Raw genomic sequence first — 16,091 nt, forward strand, 5'->3', positions numbered from 1 at the left:
TTGATGCTAATTATAAGTCTTTAATGGCTCCTCTGGTTTGGCCACTCTCCTTGCAGATTGTGATTTTATGGTTAAAATAATGCCCTGCTGTCCGCAGACTCAGTCATAAATTGTGGTCTATCTTTCTTTAATGACTCCACATGCAGTGGTATAATCCCAATAACATACATTATCTTTGGTAAAAGGAAGGCAGTGACTTCCATAGAGGTGATGGATGGATTTATAAGGACTAGCTAACAGACTGGCTGGGATCACACTAGAGGCAAGGCTGATTGTTCTGCTTGTGCATTGCCATAAGCAGAAACATTAGGCAGGCAGTCTTGGATAACTGATGATTTTCATTCAATCCCTCTCTTTCCACTCCATACCATTAGCAAAAGTTAAAGAAAATGCTCAGGTGCAGATCAAAGTCTCCTATCAAAAGGCTTACCACTTAGTAAGCTGTAAAAAGTCTTCCGCAGGCGTCTGTCAGCTATACTGAACAAAAAGCAATGGAGATTCTTGCTCTGTGGGCATTCTCTTTAAAGCGCATAACGAATCGGCAATGAATGCGTGTTCACCTTGCAAAAGCGCATTGGTACCACGAGGAAAATGCTACAGCTCTGAGAGAGGTCTCACCATTTCTGAAGCAGTTGAATCATTCTACCTGTATGTGAAAGTGAAATTTCAGGGGACCAGGCAGGAATGCGTGCAGGGATGCCCGCGTACATATGGATGCGTATCAAGTTACACGTGTCCGTTTTTAAGTAGAATCGCTATAGCGATTCTGAAACACCACCTAATTGCTTCTATATTCATAACTGGCACCGCAGAGCTCCGGCACAGAACGGAGAATCCCATAACGCTGTGTGCATACAGGCTGGTACGCACAGATGCTTTCAGAGCGGTCTGTGCCCTACAGGGCCTGTAATATAACTAGTGAACCTGGCTAAAAAGCAGAATCTGTTTCCTTTGCCTAAAAAGTTAGGAATAAAAGTTAATTTGGAAAAGATACAGTTACAAAAAATAACTTGTTGGCACCGTAATCCAGGCGTTTACTGCTTGGTAGCTTGCTGTAGTTGTACTATGGTGTGTGATTGTCAACGGTGAAGTCCAAGGAAATTACTACTGGGGGGCGTTTTGTGGGGGTTTTTTGTTTGTTTTTGTTGGTTTTGATGGAGTAAGATGGGACTCATAAAATTAATTCTGAGCAGAACTGTAACACAGACAATGGTAAAAATATATCACAAAAGTTCCAAGCATTTGGATCCCATTGTAAACTGTCAGTTCCAGTACTGCTTTCTGTGATTACATGTCTTATAGAGCTACTGCTGGTCTGGTTACTATCTAAATAAACCCAATTAGTGTTTGTTTATTAAGCTAGAAAGCTGTGTCACTTTTTCACAGAACAATATGGATATGCTTAAATGTAGCAAGAAAGCCAACAAATGAAAAAAATTCCCCCAAACCCAAGGCAAAGCAGGATTTGCATAAAGGGCTTTTAGTCACTCGCTACCAAATTTTACTAGTATTAATTTTTCTGACTCTGACGAAGCGGCAGTATTCCTTTGCCATGTTGTGAAGTGTATGCTTCCAGAAGTCACATCAGCTGGACAGCATCTGGCTGGCTGATGAGCTCGGCAGGCAGTCGTACTTGCAGATTTGGAGTTACTTCTGGTTCTGTCATCAGAGACCCTGTTGATGGGGTGTCTGGAGCACATCGCCAGTGTGAATGTTTTGGGTTAGTTTTGTTTTGGGATGGTGTCATGTTTGAATTTGGTTTTGTTTCTTTTTTTTTGTTTTTTTTTTTTTTAATTATTTAATTTAATCTTTAATTGAGCAGATTTTTTTCTCTTCTGACACATGTGCTGGAACTGGGCTGTGCATCCGCGTGAAGCTCGAAGGGCAGAGTTCCCCTTGTCCCAGCCCCTGCCTCTTCATCCCGTTCTTGTTCCGCACCCGGCTCATTCGCAGCACTGGTGACTTTCTGAGATTCGAGACGAACGTGCCACGTGCTGGGGAGTTACCAGAGACATTATGCTTCGTGGAAGCATGTCCTTTGCTCTCCAAGCGGAGGAGCCCCTCAAGTAGCATGTGTGCCTGTGCCCAGAGGAGATCAGCCTCCGCATGGAAACTCACGCTGACCAGAAGAGGTGGCAGCAGGGTTGTTTCTTCTCTCTCAATTTGATTATTTCTCTTTTTTGTTTGTGATAAATTAGCACTAACTCATGTGTTGGAGATGAAGTGGGGAAAAAAAAAACCAACAAAAAAAACCCCAAAACAAAAGACCAGCCCCAAGGCTTCTGTTTAAAAATGCAGGTTAATCCTCCGTGGCTTTCAGAAGCATTTCTGTAGCATGCTACTAATTAAGATAAGGTTATCATTTTAAGTTATACCAGGAATGCAATTAGAGCTCTTACTAAGAACTGTAGCAATCAATTTTATACAAATTATTCAGACCTGGTAAGGTAGAATTCAGTTTTAATAGGACAAGAGGACACACTGTGGTTTTATTAAATATAATATAGATTTAAATTAGAGCTGAATGCTGTACTGCTGCTCATTCAGCAGGAATCCATGTATCCCTTTATAAATCTTTTCTTAGGTAGGATTAATTCAAGCATTTTTTTTTTCTCTCGTTTTCCATGTACAGTTTCAACTGATTTTTTGATCTTGAAAAAGAGCCCTTTAAATGGACTGTAAAACCAGAAATGAACGTAGAAAAGTATTTGGTAGGCTTACCAAACAATACAAATTTCATATGTGCAAATGGGTACGAGTTGATGCCAGATGCCAGTTGAGGATCTATGTAGCTTGTAGATGTATGTATTTCCTGCAGATACCGTAGACAGGGGATCAAATTCAGCCCCTGTTTAGGTAAGCAAAGAAAGCAGAGTGGGCTGTACTCCCACCGGGCCCCCCGTGTACCCAACAGGCTGGGATGTTTCCATACCTTTGAACTTTGACCAAACCTCAAAATAGAAAAAACCCCAAAGGATCGTGTGTTAGTGGAAGAACTATACCAACCCACTTTGTTTATTCATTAAGATATACCCATTTCTGAGAAATAGTGTGCGCCGTAGACATGTAAACTGCAAGTATGCTCTCGTGGAAGGGTTTCGCTGTCTTGTGCATACAATGTGGTATTTTTACCTCTGCATAGTGTCCTCCTGGCTCTATTTTCCAAGCAGAGAATGCTTGTCCTTTAGGTTTTCCTAGAACAGTCATCTGTAACATAATCACTTCTTGTTATCTTGCTATGGTTGCCTCTTTCTTTTGGAGCTGTGCAAACTTGTATTCCTGACTTACGCTCATGTTTTACAGGTGCCCTTTCCTACATTCCTAAAAGTGGATGGCGTTAAACATCTTGAGTGTATGTGTGGGCTTAATCAGTAATTTAAAAGTTGAAACATTAGAACAGCGACTACCCAGCAAGTGTCATTAAAACCTCAGCAAATTCAGAAGAAAAGCTTTATCTGAAAGGAAACAAAATGTGAAATGTGGGTGAATGCACACTCTGCCAACTTTAATTCTCCAGTGTAACAACTTGGTGATCAGTGAATAAAATGGTCTGTAAGTACAGATTAGAAGAAAATGATTTATTAAAATGCATTAGATTATTTCTTATTTTACCTTTTTTCAAAGAGATGTTAAGGTGGTTTAGTTTTCTATTTCAGTTGTCTTTTATAAAAGAAAATTTTTGATAGGATTTGTAACGTTGTTTCTCTTGAAATGCATGCTAGAAGTGTTTTGGTGAGAATTATAGTCTTCTGCAGGGTGGGAAGTCTCTAATTTCTGCCTCCAGTATTTTTGCACCAGACTGGCCATTTTAAAAGAGCAGTGTCTAATTAACTCTTTGCTAAAATGTTCAGTATGTGGGCCAATAGGAAACATATTCAGCTATCTGTGTTTATCCGCGTCACAGTGCTGTGCTTCCCAGACCCCCTGTTATCTACATTTTTTTATTATCTGGGCTGTACTTACCAGCCCCACTGACCTTGAGGTAAGGTATTGCTGTACTGCATTTTAGTAAGGGTGATGCAGATGGCACTCTTCTGTGTTGGGGCTGGTTTTTCTTTCGTTATGCAACTGTAATCCAGGGGAATAAAAATTGCTAGTTAATCAGGAATCTTGTTAGGTTTGAAGGAATACTGTATGAAAAGACCGGTCGTCATGTTTTTGCAGTTAATTTGATTATTGGTGTGTGATATTAAGAGAGCAATAGCGAAAGTTTCTGTGGATGCAAGTCACTCCTTTCTATCGGCTGGAGAAGCTCCAGCTTGTGCTGGAAAAGGGGGTATGTGGTATTGTTACTCGTTTTATGAGGAAAACTTTGCTTTCAATTTGCTAGCATGGGCAGCTGGGACAGGAAGGTAGAGCTCTTTTGGACTGAAAAGGTGTCTCTGGTAGATCAAAGGACACTGAAGCAGCAGCACAGGTTACCTGCATGCGTATGCATATATGTATATATTTGACAGTGAGTGGTTGCGGCTTATGCCCAGACTCTCTGTAACCGAAGTACTCATTTTAAATTGGTTATCCTAACAAAAGGAGTCGGCATTAGGATGCTATGCTCCAGCTGAGAGCCGATCTGCAGGACGGCTGTTGCAGGCACAGTGAATGCAAGCGTGTGTCTCATTCTCCCCATTTGTTTAAAAAAAATGTAGGGTTTTTTTTGGGTTTTTGTTTGTTTGTTTTGGGGAGGGGTGTAAAAGTGCTTTTAAAAAAGTAATTCTAGGAAAGAAAAGAATGTATCATTGTTACTCATTTTGAGACAAGTCTGTCTCCTCTCAGACTGGTACCTCTGACAAGAATTTCATGTTTGGAAAATATTTTCATGTTGCAGGCAAATGCCCCTTGATTTCCCAAAAGCTGGGAAAGAGGGTGATATTTTGCACTTAAAAGAAATCAAGTTTGGACACAGTGCAACAGCAGCTTAGTGGTTGCTTTCAGTATAAGCAAAAAGGCTCTGACATTACACGTATCCAGATGTTTTCATACCATATGTGAAATTCATAGAATCATAGAATGGTTTGTGTTGGAAGGGACATTAAAGATCATCTAGTTCCAACCCCCCTGCCATGGGCAGGGACACCTTCCACTAGAGCAGGTTGCTCAAAGCCCCATCCAACCTGGCCTTGGACACTGCCAGGGATGGGGCAGCCACAGCCTCTCGAGGCAACCTCTTCCAGTGCCTCACCGCCCTCACAGTAAAGAACTTCTTCCTAATATCTAATCTAAATCTACCCTCTTTCAGTTTAAAGCCATTACCCCTTGTCCTATCACTGCACGCCCTTGTAAAAAGTCCCTCTCCACTTTCCTGTAGGTCCCGTTTAGGTACTGGAAGGCTGCTATAGGGTCTCCCTGGAGCCTTCTCTTCTCCAGGCTGAACAACCCCAACTCTCTCAGCCTGTCCTATAGGAGAGGTGCTCCAGCCCCAGATCATCTTCACAGCCCTCCTCTGGACCCGCTCCAACAGGTCCATGTCGTTCTGATGTTGGGGGCCCCAGAGCTGAACGCAATAACCCAGGTGGGGTCTCACCAGAGGGGAGCAGAGGGGCAGAATCCCCTCCCTCAACCTGCTGGTCACGCTTCTTTTGATGCAGCCCAGGATGCCGTTGGCTTTCTGGGCTGTGAGCACACATTGCCGGCTCATGTTGAGCTTCTCATCAACCAACACCTCCAAGTCCTTCTCCTCAGGGCTGCTCTCAATCTGCTCATCCCCCAGCCTGTAAATACTTGGGATTGCCCCGACCCATGTGCAGGACCTTGCACTTGGCCTTGTTGAACCTGATGAGGTTTGCACGGGCCCACCTCTCAAGCCTGTCAAGGTCCCTCTGGACGGGGGGGGTTGCTGCGGGTGCACTCAATCCCACTGTCCATGTCACCGACAGAGATTTTAGTGCCGGTCCCCATACCTACCCCTGAGGAATGCCACTCGTCACTGGTCTCCATTCGGACATTGAGCCGTTGACCGCAACAGTTTGAGTGCGACCATCCAGCCAATTCCTTATGCGCTGAGTGGTACATCCATCAAATCCATGTCTCTCTAATTTAGAGACAAGGATGTCATGCGGGACAGTATCAAATGCTTTGCACAAGTCCAGGTACATGACATCCATTGCTCTTCCTTTATCCACCAATGCTGTAACTGCATTGTGGAAGGCCACCAAATTTGTCAGGTACGATTTGCCCTTAGTGAAGCCATGTTGGCTGTCACCAACCACCTCATTTTCCGTGTGCCTTAGCATAGTTTCCAGGAGGATCTTCCCAGGCACAGAGGTGAGACTGACTGACCTGTTGTTCCCCAGGTTTTCCTTTTTTCCCTTTTTAAAAATGGGGGTTATGTTTCCCCTTTTCCAGTCAGTGGGAACTTCACCGGACTGCAACAACTTCTCAGATATGATGGATAGTGGCTTAGACACTTCATCTGCCAGTTCCCTCAGGACCCGCCGATGCATCTCATTAGGTCCCATGGACTTGTGCACCTTCAGGTTCCTTAGATTGTCTCATACCTGATCTTCTCCTACTGTGGGTGGTTCTTCATTCTCCCAGTCCCTGCCTTTGCCTTCTATGTCTTGGGCAGTGTGGCTGGAGCACTTGCCGGTGAAGACAGGCAAAAAAGTCATTGAGTACCTCAGCCTTCTCCATGTCCCAGGTAACCAGGTCTCAAGTTTCCTTCTGGAGAGGGCCCGTATTTTCTCTAGTCTTCCTTTTATCACTGATGTACCTATAGGAACTTTTCTTGTTGCCCTTGATGTCCCTGGCCAGATTTAATTCTATCAGGGCTTTAGCTTTCCTAACCTGATCCCTGGCTGATTGGACAATTTCTCTGCATTCTTCCTAAGCTACTTGTTCTTGCTTCTACCCTCTGTAGGCTTCCTTTTTGTGTTTTACTTTGTCCAGGAGCTCCTTGTTCACCCATGCAGGCCTCCTGGTGTTTTTGCCGGACTTCCTCGTTGTTGGGATGCATCGCTCCTGAGCTTGGAGGAGGTGATCCTTGAATATCAACCAGCTTTCTTGGGTCCCTCTTCCCTTCAGGGCTGTATCCCATGGTTCTCTACCAAGCAGATCCCTGGAGAGGCCAAAGTCTGCTCTCCTGAAGTCCAAGGTAGTCATCCTGTTGTGTGCCCTCCTTGCTGCCCTAAGGATCTTGAACTCCACCATTTCATGGTCACTGCAGCCAAGGCTGCCCTTGAGCTTCACATTCCCCACCAGCCCCTCCTTGTTGGTGAGAACAAGGTCCAGCATAGGACCTCTCCTCGTTGGCTCCTCTATCACTTGGAGAAGGAAGTTGTCATCAACGCATTCCAAGAACCTCCATTTAAGTCTGAAGAAGGTTTTTGCTGGTTTAAGGAGGGCAAAGGCAATAGGTATCTTGACTATGCTTTGTTGGAAAAGTACATCCATAAATAAGGTGCTTTTTTTATTTAGGTAATGTGAAGATAGTTGGATTAAGAAGGCATAGTTTAGGGAAAAAACCCAACCCTGCTTTCATGGAGATCATTCTCTATAGTTTGAGGGTAGAAAGATGTAATTTAGGACTTGTGGTAATTAGATAATTATTGCCACTAGTAACGTATAACACAAAGGACACACTACAGGTGCTTTATATTCTAAGAGTGAAATGAGAACAGGAATTTTTATATTGTTCTCATTTCATTCTTACAGGAATTTACTTTTTGTTTGCTTTCAAACAAAGTTATGAGTAGGATTAGGTTTTGGGATGTATGTTGTTGGGGGTAACCACTGCAGAGCAGAAGCCACCACTGCTCGGTGCGACCAGGCTGTCACAAGGAGCCTGTGGCTGTTGAAAGCTTTCTCATCTGCACTGTTATTTATACAGATACTATAGTCTACAGGGCTTGTTCAGGCTTATCAAGAGAAGGTTCATTAGCAGTGGTCACAGGCCTTATTATTGTGACTAGGCTTACAGGTGAAGGTTATTTTGTCATACACAGAGGTAAAGAGAGTTTGTGTTTATGGAATGAATTCCTCTGTGCTAAATCTGGACAGTTGGCCTTCGTTAGCAATAAAAAAGGTATGTGGACTGATAGCATGCGTGGGTATCAGCTTCATTTACTGTTAAACTTACAGTAAAGGTTAGCTTGGTGAAAATGTCTTTCAACAATGCCTTATACTATGTAACATTGTAAGTACTTAACAATATCAGTGGAGCACAGCCTTTTTATAGGGTCCAGACCTGATGAATAGCAAGTTTTTCTAGTCTCATTTACAGAGTGGTGGGTTATGTTTTCATATATCATATTTCACTATCGTAATTCAGAAGTTTTTGTTCTGAGATATTTCAAAATGCTTAAAAACACAGGATGGGATGCTAATGATGAGCAAAACCAAATATTCCAAAGCTGAATCTAGCTATGGATGTCAGAGTCAGAGGAACTGAATCAACTCTTAAATAGCAATTGAGTGCAGAAGACATTTTCACATGACTGCTTGATGCTGGATGTATGACCAGGGAACATTCATCCCGTTGGCCATAATTTTTTTAGGGCTCCTCAAAGTTTTTCACGATTTGGTTACAATTAAACATATCTGCAGTTCACAAATTAATAACATGCACCTGAGGCTTTTATGTTGCTCAGCCAGTATAACATCTGTACTCTGGATGCTGTAGTCCTGATTCAGAAAACGGTCTTTACCAGCAAAGACCAGTTAAGTATTGGGGTATGTGCTTCTGTCATACTGAAGATGGTAGAATGTAAGCAAGTGCTTAGTAAATGAGCTTAAATAGACCTAATTTTAGGGCTTTGGAATAAATTTGAGATGTTGCTTGCCTTCTTCAGTTTGTTCTTCTGCCTTTGTTTTCATTCCTGATAATACTCAGTCTTCTAACCTTCTTTCTTAAGCTCTGCTGTTACTTAGCTTATAATCCTCCCCCACCCCCTCCCAGAGGCTGTAGTTTTGTGATGAATACTGCTTGGTTAGTGCAGTAGCAGATGAGGTGGACTGCCATTAGGAAGCGTTTGTTAAAGTAGTTGAAAGATCAAGGTTTATAGTTCAACAGAAATATGCACCCTGTTACTTCGCGTGGCACGAATAATGACCTGAAGTACACCATTTATGACGTTACACACACAGGTAAGTTAGAAGAACTTTTATAAGGGTTTGGGCACAAATACTTAAACACGAGGAAGCACCAGCAGTAAAATTGTCCCTCAGTAATGTGTACGTTTGTACATGACTGTTCACTCTTTGTGTGCCTGATCATATATGCTTTCTTTTCCTAGAAGTTCCCATTTCTTTCCCTGAGCAGGATGGATATAGCAAATCGATGTACACCCTCCCCTTTGTTTTTAGTCTTTCTGCTTACTGTGCTCCGAGATCTCTGCTCCGAAGAGAGATGTGTTTTGTCGTCAGCTAACGCGTGCATTATCTTACTGATCCACAATGTGATTAATCTTTTGTCACATCCCCGTGAGATGAAGGGCTGATGCTATCCCTGTTTTACAGACATAAAGCTCAAGTATAGATACAGCAGTGCAGAGTCTCCATCAGTTTAGGGTATTCGGTTTGGGATGCGCTATGTTGTACTACCACCACACAACTTCTACTGACTTCAGTTGTGGTTGTAAATATTCCTCTGCAGAACCTCAGCTTGGGGGCCTGGAGAGGAAAATGCACATCTAGAACTTGTGTATAGTTAGGTAATCTTGCAAGCTTCACACAAGGGCAGAAAGGGGTGAATTCTGTTCGCTAAAATAATATTCAGCTTTCCAAAAAAGGTTTAGATGTAAAAAACCACCAACAACAAAAAGTTACAACATTGGCAAATTTGGGTTTATATCTGAGGAGCAGCAAAAAGTAACACTGTGATGAGCAACATATATGTTTATAAAATTATAAATTCTGGCTACAGCTCTTGGAAGTGCTAATGCTTCACAAACAAAATATCAATAGAAATGTTACTGTTTAGGAAGAAGGACACTTCTGAGAAATGTCTAATGTTATTTCACTGTAAGTTTACAAAGTGAGGTAAAATAAAACCAAACAGAGGTGGGACTGAGGTTTGACAGATAAAAGCAACTGTTAAAAAGTGAGTGGGAGGCAATCTTAATAATAAGTGATGCTACTGGCTCTTCTCCCTACCTGTTCATTCGCCATTTCAGCCAGAAAGGTAGAGTTCATATATATAGATGTAGATAAAAGTATGTGTAAGTATATATAAGTATACATATATATAAGTATATATATTTGTATAGATATATGTATAAAAAAAAAAGTATGCAAGGTTGTATTTGCATGTGTTCGTTGTGCTGCCCAAACAACTGAGCAATGAGAACATCAAACAGGGTTTAAATGTGTGGTTTTTCTCACTTCAGTGTTGTGCCTTTGGTTTCTGGAAGCAGTCTGTCGCTCTTGCAGTTTGGTCCTTGACCTTCTGTCACTTTTGGAGATGTGCCATATAATCTTTGTTTACAGTAACAAGCATGGAAAAACTGACTTCCTGACAGTAATGCTGAAGTCTAAGTTGAAACCACTCACAGGTGAAAAAACATAGTTCTTCCACTTTGAACTTGTAATGTGTTTCATGTAAAATACCCATCTAAAACTGGGCAGCCAACAAAAGGAAACCAGTCCTTTGCCCAAGACCAAATATTAACTGCTTTGTCAGCAGTTTCACTAAGGAGTTGTTTGTAATGTGTTTCTGTATGTTTTTCCTTGCTTAGCATATAATTTATAGTCTAAAAAAAAAAAAAAACCCAAACCATTGGTTATTTAATTTTTATATAGGTATGATATTAACTGACTGAGCAGTTCAGGCCCTTTCATGGACTTTTAGCTATTGCATGCGCAGCTCTGATCTCCACGTAACCTCTTCTTCACACAGCTTTCTTACAGGCTGGTAAAACACATGAGGGTTTGTAGACTGGTTTGTATGAAGAACCGATAGATCGCACAACTTCCTCGTTTTCTGGCATTTGCATCGCTTTTCCTAGTGTTCTGTGTTCATCAACCCAATACTAACGGCTGTAAGACTTTTTAAGGAAATTAGGGCATTCGCATGAGGAAGTTGTGTGTGCAGACTAGAATCTCTTCTTGAAGTGCAGGTTTACTAAACAAAGCAACACTTGAGTTTTGGAGTCAAAATCAAAGTTGTGATGCAAAACGAATGCAAATCTAGTGGAAAATTTGTGGCCCAGTCCAGTGGTCATGTTTTTGGTGATGTAAGTTAGGTGATGTGTTTTGTAGCAATTAAATATTCCATAATTATGTCCAAAGAGTGGTATTTTACACTTTCAGGAAATTAGAGGGGAACGATAAGAAGAGTGGGCTAATGAAGCATTCCCATTTTCCTGCAAGTTGTGTGTTCAAGCGATATGTGTTTTAATGCACACTTCCAAATCCTCTGTACAAATTTTATTTTCTTTTTACATCATTAGAATAATTACAGTACTCTACATTAAGTTATGGCCTGACCCCTTTTACACTGGCATATACATCATGTCAGTTGCTTTTGAACCGTGAGAAGAGTTTGGCCCCAGGGCTAACTTAACTGGAGGAAACAGTTTTTAGTAAGTCAGAATAATAGTGGGAATATTAACCTTAGGAAGCTTCTGCAAATGCAGAGAAAATTATGTATTTTTTCAGTGTTGATTATCATTTGGTTGCATTTACATCGATGTATCACGTTCTGCTCTGTTGAATTCCCCTGTTTCTGCTCCCCTCCAGGACTGCTGCTGAAGTCTTCTTTCTCACACAAACAGTTTGCAGGGATCCAACAGCACAGGGCTTAAGATATGTAGACTCAGTCCTTTGAAGTGTATGGGCACTTTCTAGCATACAATGATCAACCGTGGGTGAATATTGAGAAAACATCACTCAAATTTTAAACATAGCACTTGTGCTCACACTGGAAACACAATCTTGAATATTATTATTAAAGAGCTGGCAAATACAAATGTACGTGGTTGGTGCTATCATCTGGAACAGCTGAAACTTTGGGAGGCTAATTGCAATAAACTGTCCATCATGCATCTGTAGAACGCAGAATTAATGTGGGAAATTTTTCAAAGAGTAGTATTGAATAATCAGTGAATGCAAATAAATTGATCTCGTTCCAGATGACTGACTGCAAGAGAAAAGTGCAGAACTGTGCTTCACCAGTTTCTTGTGATGAAGGTCTCTGTGCTAAAAATGCAGAAGCAGCATTTCCCTATTTTTTTTTACATGCCTTCACTAAGATAGTCTAGAAAGATTCTGGCATATTCTGCTGAAAATTACCAAAAGGTGGAATTGTGGCTATTTTTTAACTGGATGGACAACCAAAGCATACCTTTTGTATGAGACAGTACTTAGATCTTCATTCCAGGTGCCATACAGTGTAGCAGGGGTCATGTATGTTCTGTGGTCTCACAAAACCCCTTACAGGATATTTTACCCTACTGAAGAGCTCTGTACACTGTAGAGAAACTGCTTCTGGGACATGAACTCTCAGATAAAGTTGACCTGAGTGTCTCTAAACTGTGGCAGTGTGTGTCTAGACATACCCCGTGGTCACTAAACATCTACTGGTATTTTGTGCGAAGCACAGGGCACTTCATGCCTTGGCCAGTAGCCAGCATGGCTCGGTACTTAGACCGATGTGCAGCTCTGCGGTTTTTGTTCACTGACATATGTTTGGTTTGGTTTGAGTCCATAAGGTTTGCACGCTTGAGGTTCACTTTGAGGTTTCGAGTTCAGTGAAACATTAAGTTTTGCCTGGCTTTTGGGTTGAAACCTCAAGCCTAAAGATAATGTGTTCTCTATCTGCAGATTGCAAAGGGAAAGGTCATTGAAAAACAAATCCCAAAGCCTGATACTTGCTGAGAATCATCAAGCATCAAATGGACCATTCCTTGCAGAATTTAGCAATTGTATGTTTCTGTCAAAATTAGCAACTCCGCATTTTACTGATATGCACAAGTGTATTAGTGGCATTCTGCTTCAATTGAAACTATAGCATTTCTCCAAATTTCTGCTATTGTTCAGTTCCTCCTTCCCAGGTGGCACCGTTTAGCGCTATGCAGGGGTGGCAGTTTTTGGCTGTAATAAATAAAAAGTTAAATTTATGTTAAATCGTTGGCCAGATACTTCTTTGGCTTAAGTTCAGTTACTTCTGTCCGGCTTCTGCAGGGCCCATGCCAGCTTAACCAACGTGAAGTTCTGCTTCCTTTGACTTCAGGAGGTAAGACCCAAAAAGGGACGTTTCCCAAAAGGAAAAGCTTGGTGCCCTAATGGCGGTTGGGTAGCTTTCCTCTTTTGAGTCCTGACACTTATCTGGTGTTGAATGGAATTTAGGTCTTGTTCTCTGTAACAGTGCGACTCTGTCAGAGCTGGGATCCAAAAGTTTCATTTTCAGTGCCGTTCAATGAATCTTAGACTCGCATGGATCTGTGTTGTAGTGGAGTACTGTACCAAGCAGATAATTAGCCATACAAAGAAGTATACTGAATCTGGTTGAAAAGCACCTGCAAATCACTCCACAAAATTCAGCAGCCTTTAAGCAGTCGTGAATTACGCTTATTTTGATCTCTCTGTATATTGCTCTAATTCTTCATGTTGATCTAGAGTCTACTCCGCTGCTGAATCTTTTGCTCCGAAGCCTGTCCCCTGTGGACAGTTAAATCCAAGGTAGCTAGTGTATCCCTAAGGTAGCACGAAGCTGCACTAATGTGGAGCAGGATTTATGATCAAATGTTTGACAACAGATCTTCAAATGCTGGCACCAAATTGGTGTTGGGAAAATTTCTACTGGTGACCTGTCAAGGCAGCATCCAAAATAAGCCCAGTTCTTTCTGCATCTTCCAATCTGAAAGCTGTCATGTGAACTCAGGCAGTGAGGATGTCAACCAGAAATTCCTACCTGTATCCGCAGCTGTTCTGTTTGGACAACTTCCTACTTCTCCATTCACTGTATGGAGGGGGAGAAAATGTGCTGTGACTGAGAAAGTCATTTTAGACAGGTAATTTTAGAGTCTGCCAGTGAACTACTTTGAGAGTTAACGGTATCTAACAGAGCAAAGTAGCTATGTTAGAGATTTAGAGAAGGAAGAAAGAGTTAGTTACCCATGCTGTTATCAAAGAATTTAGTGGGGAGGTTATCTGAAGGGATCTCAGTGTAAGAATTAGAGTTTTAAGCTCTATGTGCCTGTCTCTCACAAGGAGCTTTTCTTCATCTAAGTCTTTTACATTTCTGAAGAAATTATGACTGGTCTTTCTCTTTGTAATTCTTGTCTCTTCCCCTTTCTCCCTCTTCATTTGCGTCTAATGTGACTGTGCATCTCTGGGTCACGTTTAAAGGTACATACATCATGTACCTCCATAGGAGGTTTTTCACAAGCTTGTGAATATATCTATAAGCACGGTAGGGCCCCCTTTTCAGGTCTGTTTGAAAAATGTGTCTTATATTGCATATTCTGAATAAACCGGTATCCTCCAGGTACCGTGTTGGTTCAGCCCTAATTCTGCCTTCTGAGAGTAGCTCAGGTTTCACACGCATCGGGTCTTTGGTTTTTCTCCTTTTTCTCATGCGTAACACATGGCAGAACACTGGAATTGTTATCAGGGTGTTCACTGGGGTTTTAGTGGTTTGGTTAATAGTTGAACTGGAAGCATCTAGATATCAAAATGATCATCAGATGGCAGCAATTTGGAGGTGCTACTGATTTGAGCTGAACTTGGTTAAATGAGTATGAAAAGTCTCTTCATTCCTTGACTACTTCTCTTTGGTTTTAGTGTTAGGTCTAGGAAAATGCATGCAATTCAGTATTTCCCACTAGCAGTGCAGTGAAGGCTGTGTGTGTAAGCAATAGAGAAAGAACATTTATTTCCTGCACATTTATTTTCTCAGGGAGGGAGGTGCAGCACTGGAAGAGGTTACCCAGAGAGGTTATGGAATCTCCATCTCCGAGGGTTTTCAGGATGAAGTTGCAGCTGACCTGATGTAATGTTGATGATAGCCAGGGGGTTCTCTTACTGACCTCCAGAGGACCCTTCCAAGCAACATATCTGTGATTCTAAGTCAGAACAGATAAGTGAGCTCCTGGTGTCAAGTGGGAAAGATCATCAGCTCACAGAGTCAAGAACTCCTGCAGCTCTGTCTTAGAAACTGATAAGAACAGACAAGAAGCCATTGTGAGCCAAGCTATTATAATTGTTGTAGGTTAAGAACAATAAGCATGGTCACCAGGACAGCTCCTGTTATCTTGTAATCCAAAGCCCTGAAGATACTTATTTGGCTGCACTGAGTCCCTGCCTCAGGAACGTTTATCTTTTGGACTGAGAAAAAGTCATCCGTAGCCTTTATTCTCCATATGAGCTGACACTGCGTCTGAAAATACAGTATTATATCCATTAGCTACAGTCTGAGTTTGGGTGTCCCAATATCGTTTTCCAGCAACGACTTGCCAATGCTGCAATTATTAACCCCACAGGTGAAGGTGAACACGCCCTCAGATGACTGTGGTAATCTTGTGATTTCTGTACGTGCAGTTCTGTGGCTCTCCTGAACACTAACTGCACGCTGAGGGTGAATGCTACAACTGGATTTTACATGGAATTTAGGCAACTCCTAGGTGCAGCCCATTGCAAAACCCCTTTCTGATAGGAGCCAATGAGAACAAGCTACAACTGCCTTGTGCAAATTTTTGCAATCTGCTATTGCGTGAACAGTTGGGAAGGTTGAAATCGGCACGGAAGAGCACTCGGGTTTTGCTCCGATTGCATGTCCCCGTGTGAGTGCTAGGCATCTCTCTCTCTTCTGGGGAATTCTGTGCTTGATCTCCATCATATAACTTCGGAGCTTGCAATGGGATGCTGTGCAAAACAGCTGTGCGGATTCACGGCAGCTATCTTCTTACATTTCCCCGACACTGTGTACGGTTTCAGTGTAAAGAGCCAGAGAGCGCAGCGTTGCGAGGTGGTGCCCGGCTTTTGCAAACAAAGGGGATGGAGGACACTGTGCCACCTGCTCTGTCACTTGAACAAATGTTAGGAGTAAAACAAGCTACAAACCGCTAACTGTTTGTTGGATGATAACTTTATGCAGCAGCAATTCCATCGATCATCAAGGTCAGCTTTTTTGCTTTTTTCTCAAGCGAACCAGTCCC

This window comes from Aquila chrysaetos, chromosome 18 (assembly GCF_900496995.4).
Source record: "Aquila chrysaetos chrysaetos chromosome 18, bAquChr1.4, whole genome shotgun sequence".
NCBI classification, from domain to species: domain Eukaryota; kingdom Metazoa; phylum Chordata; class Aves; order Accipitriformes; family Accipitridae; genus Aquila; species Aquila chrysaetos.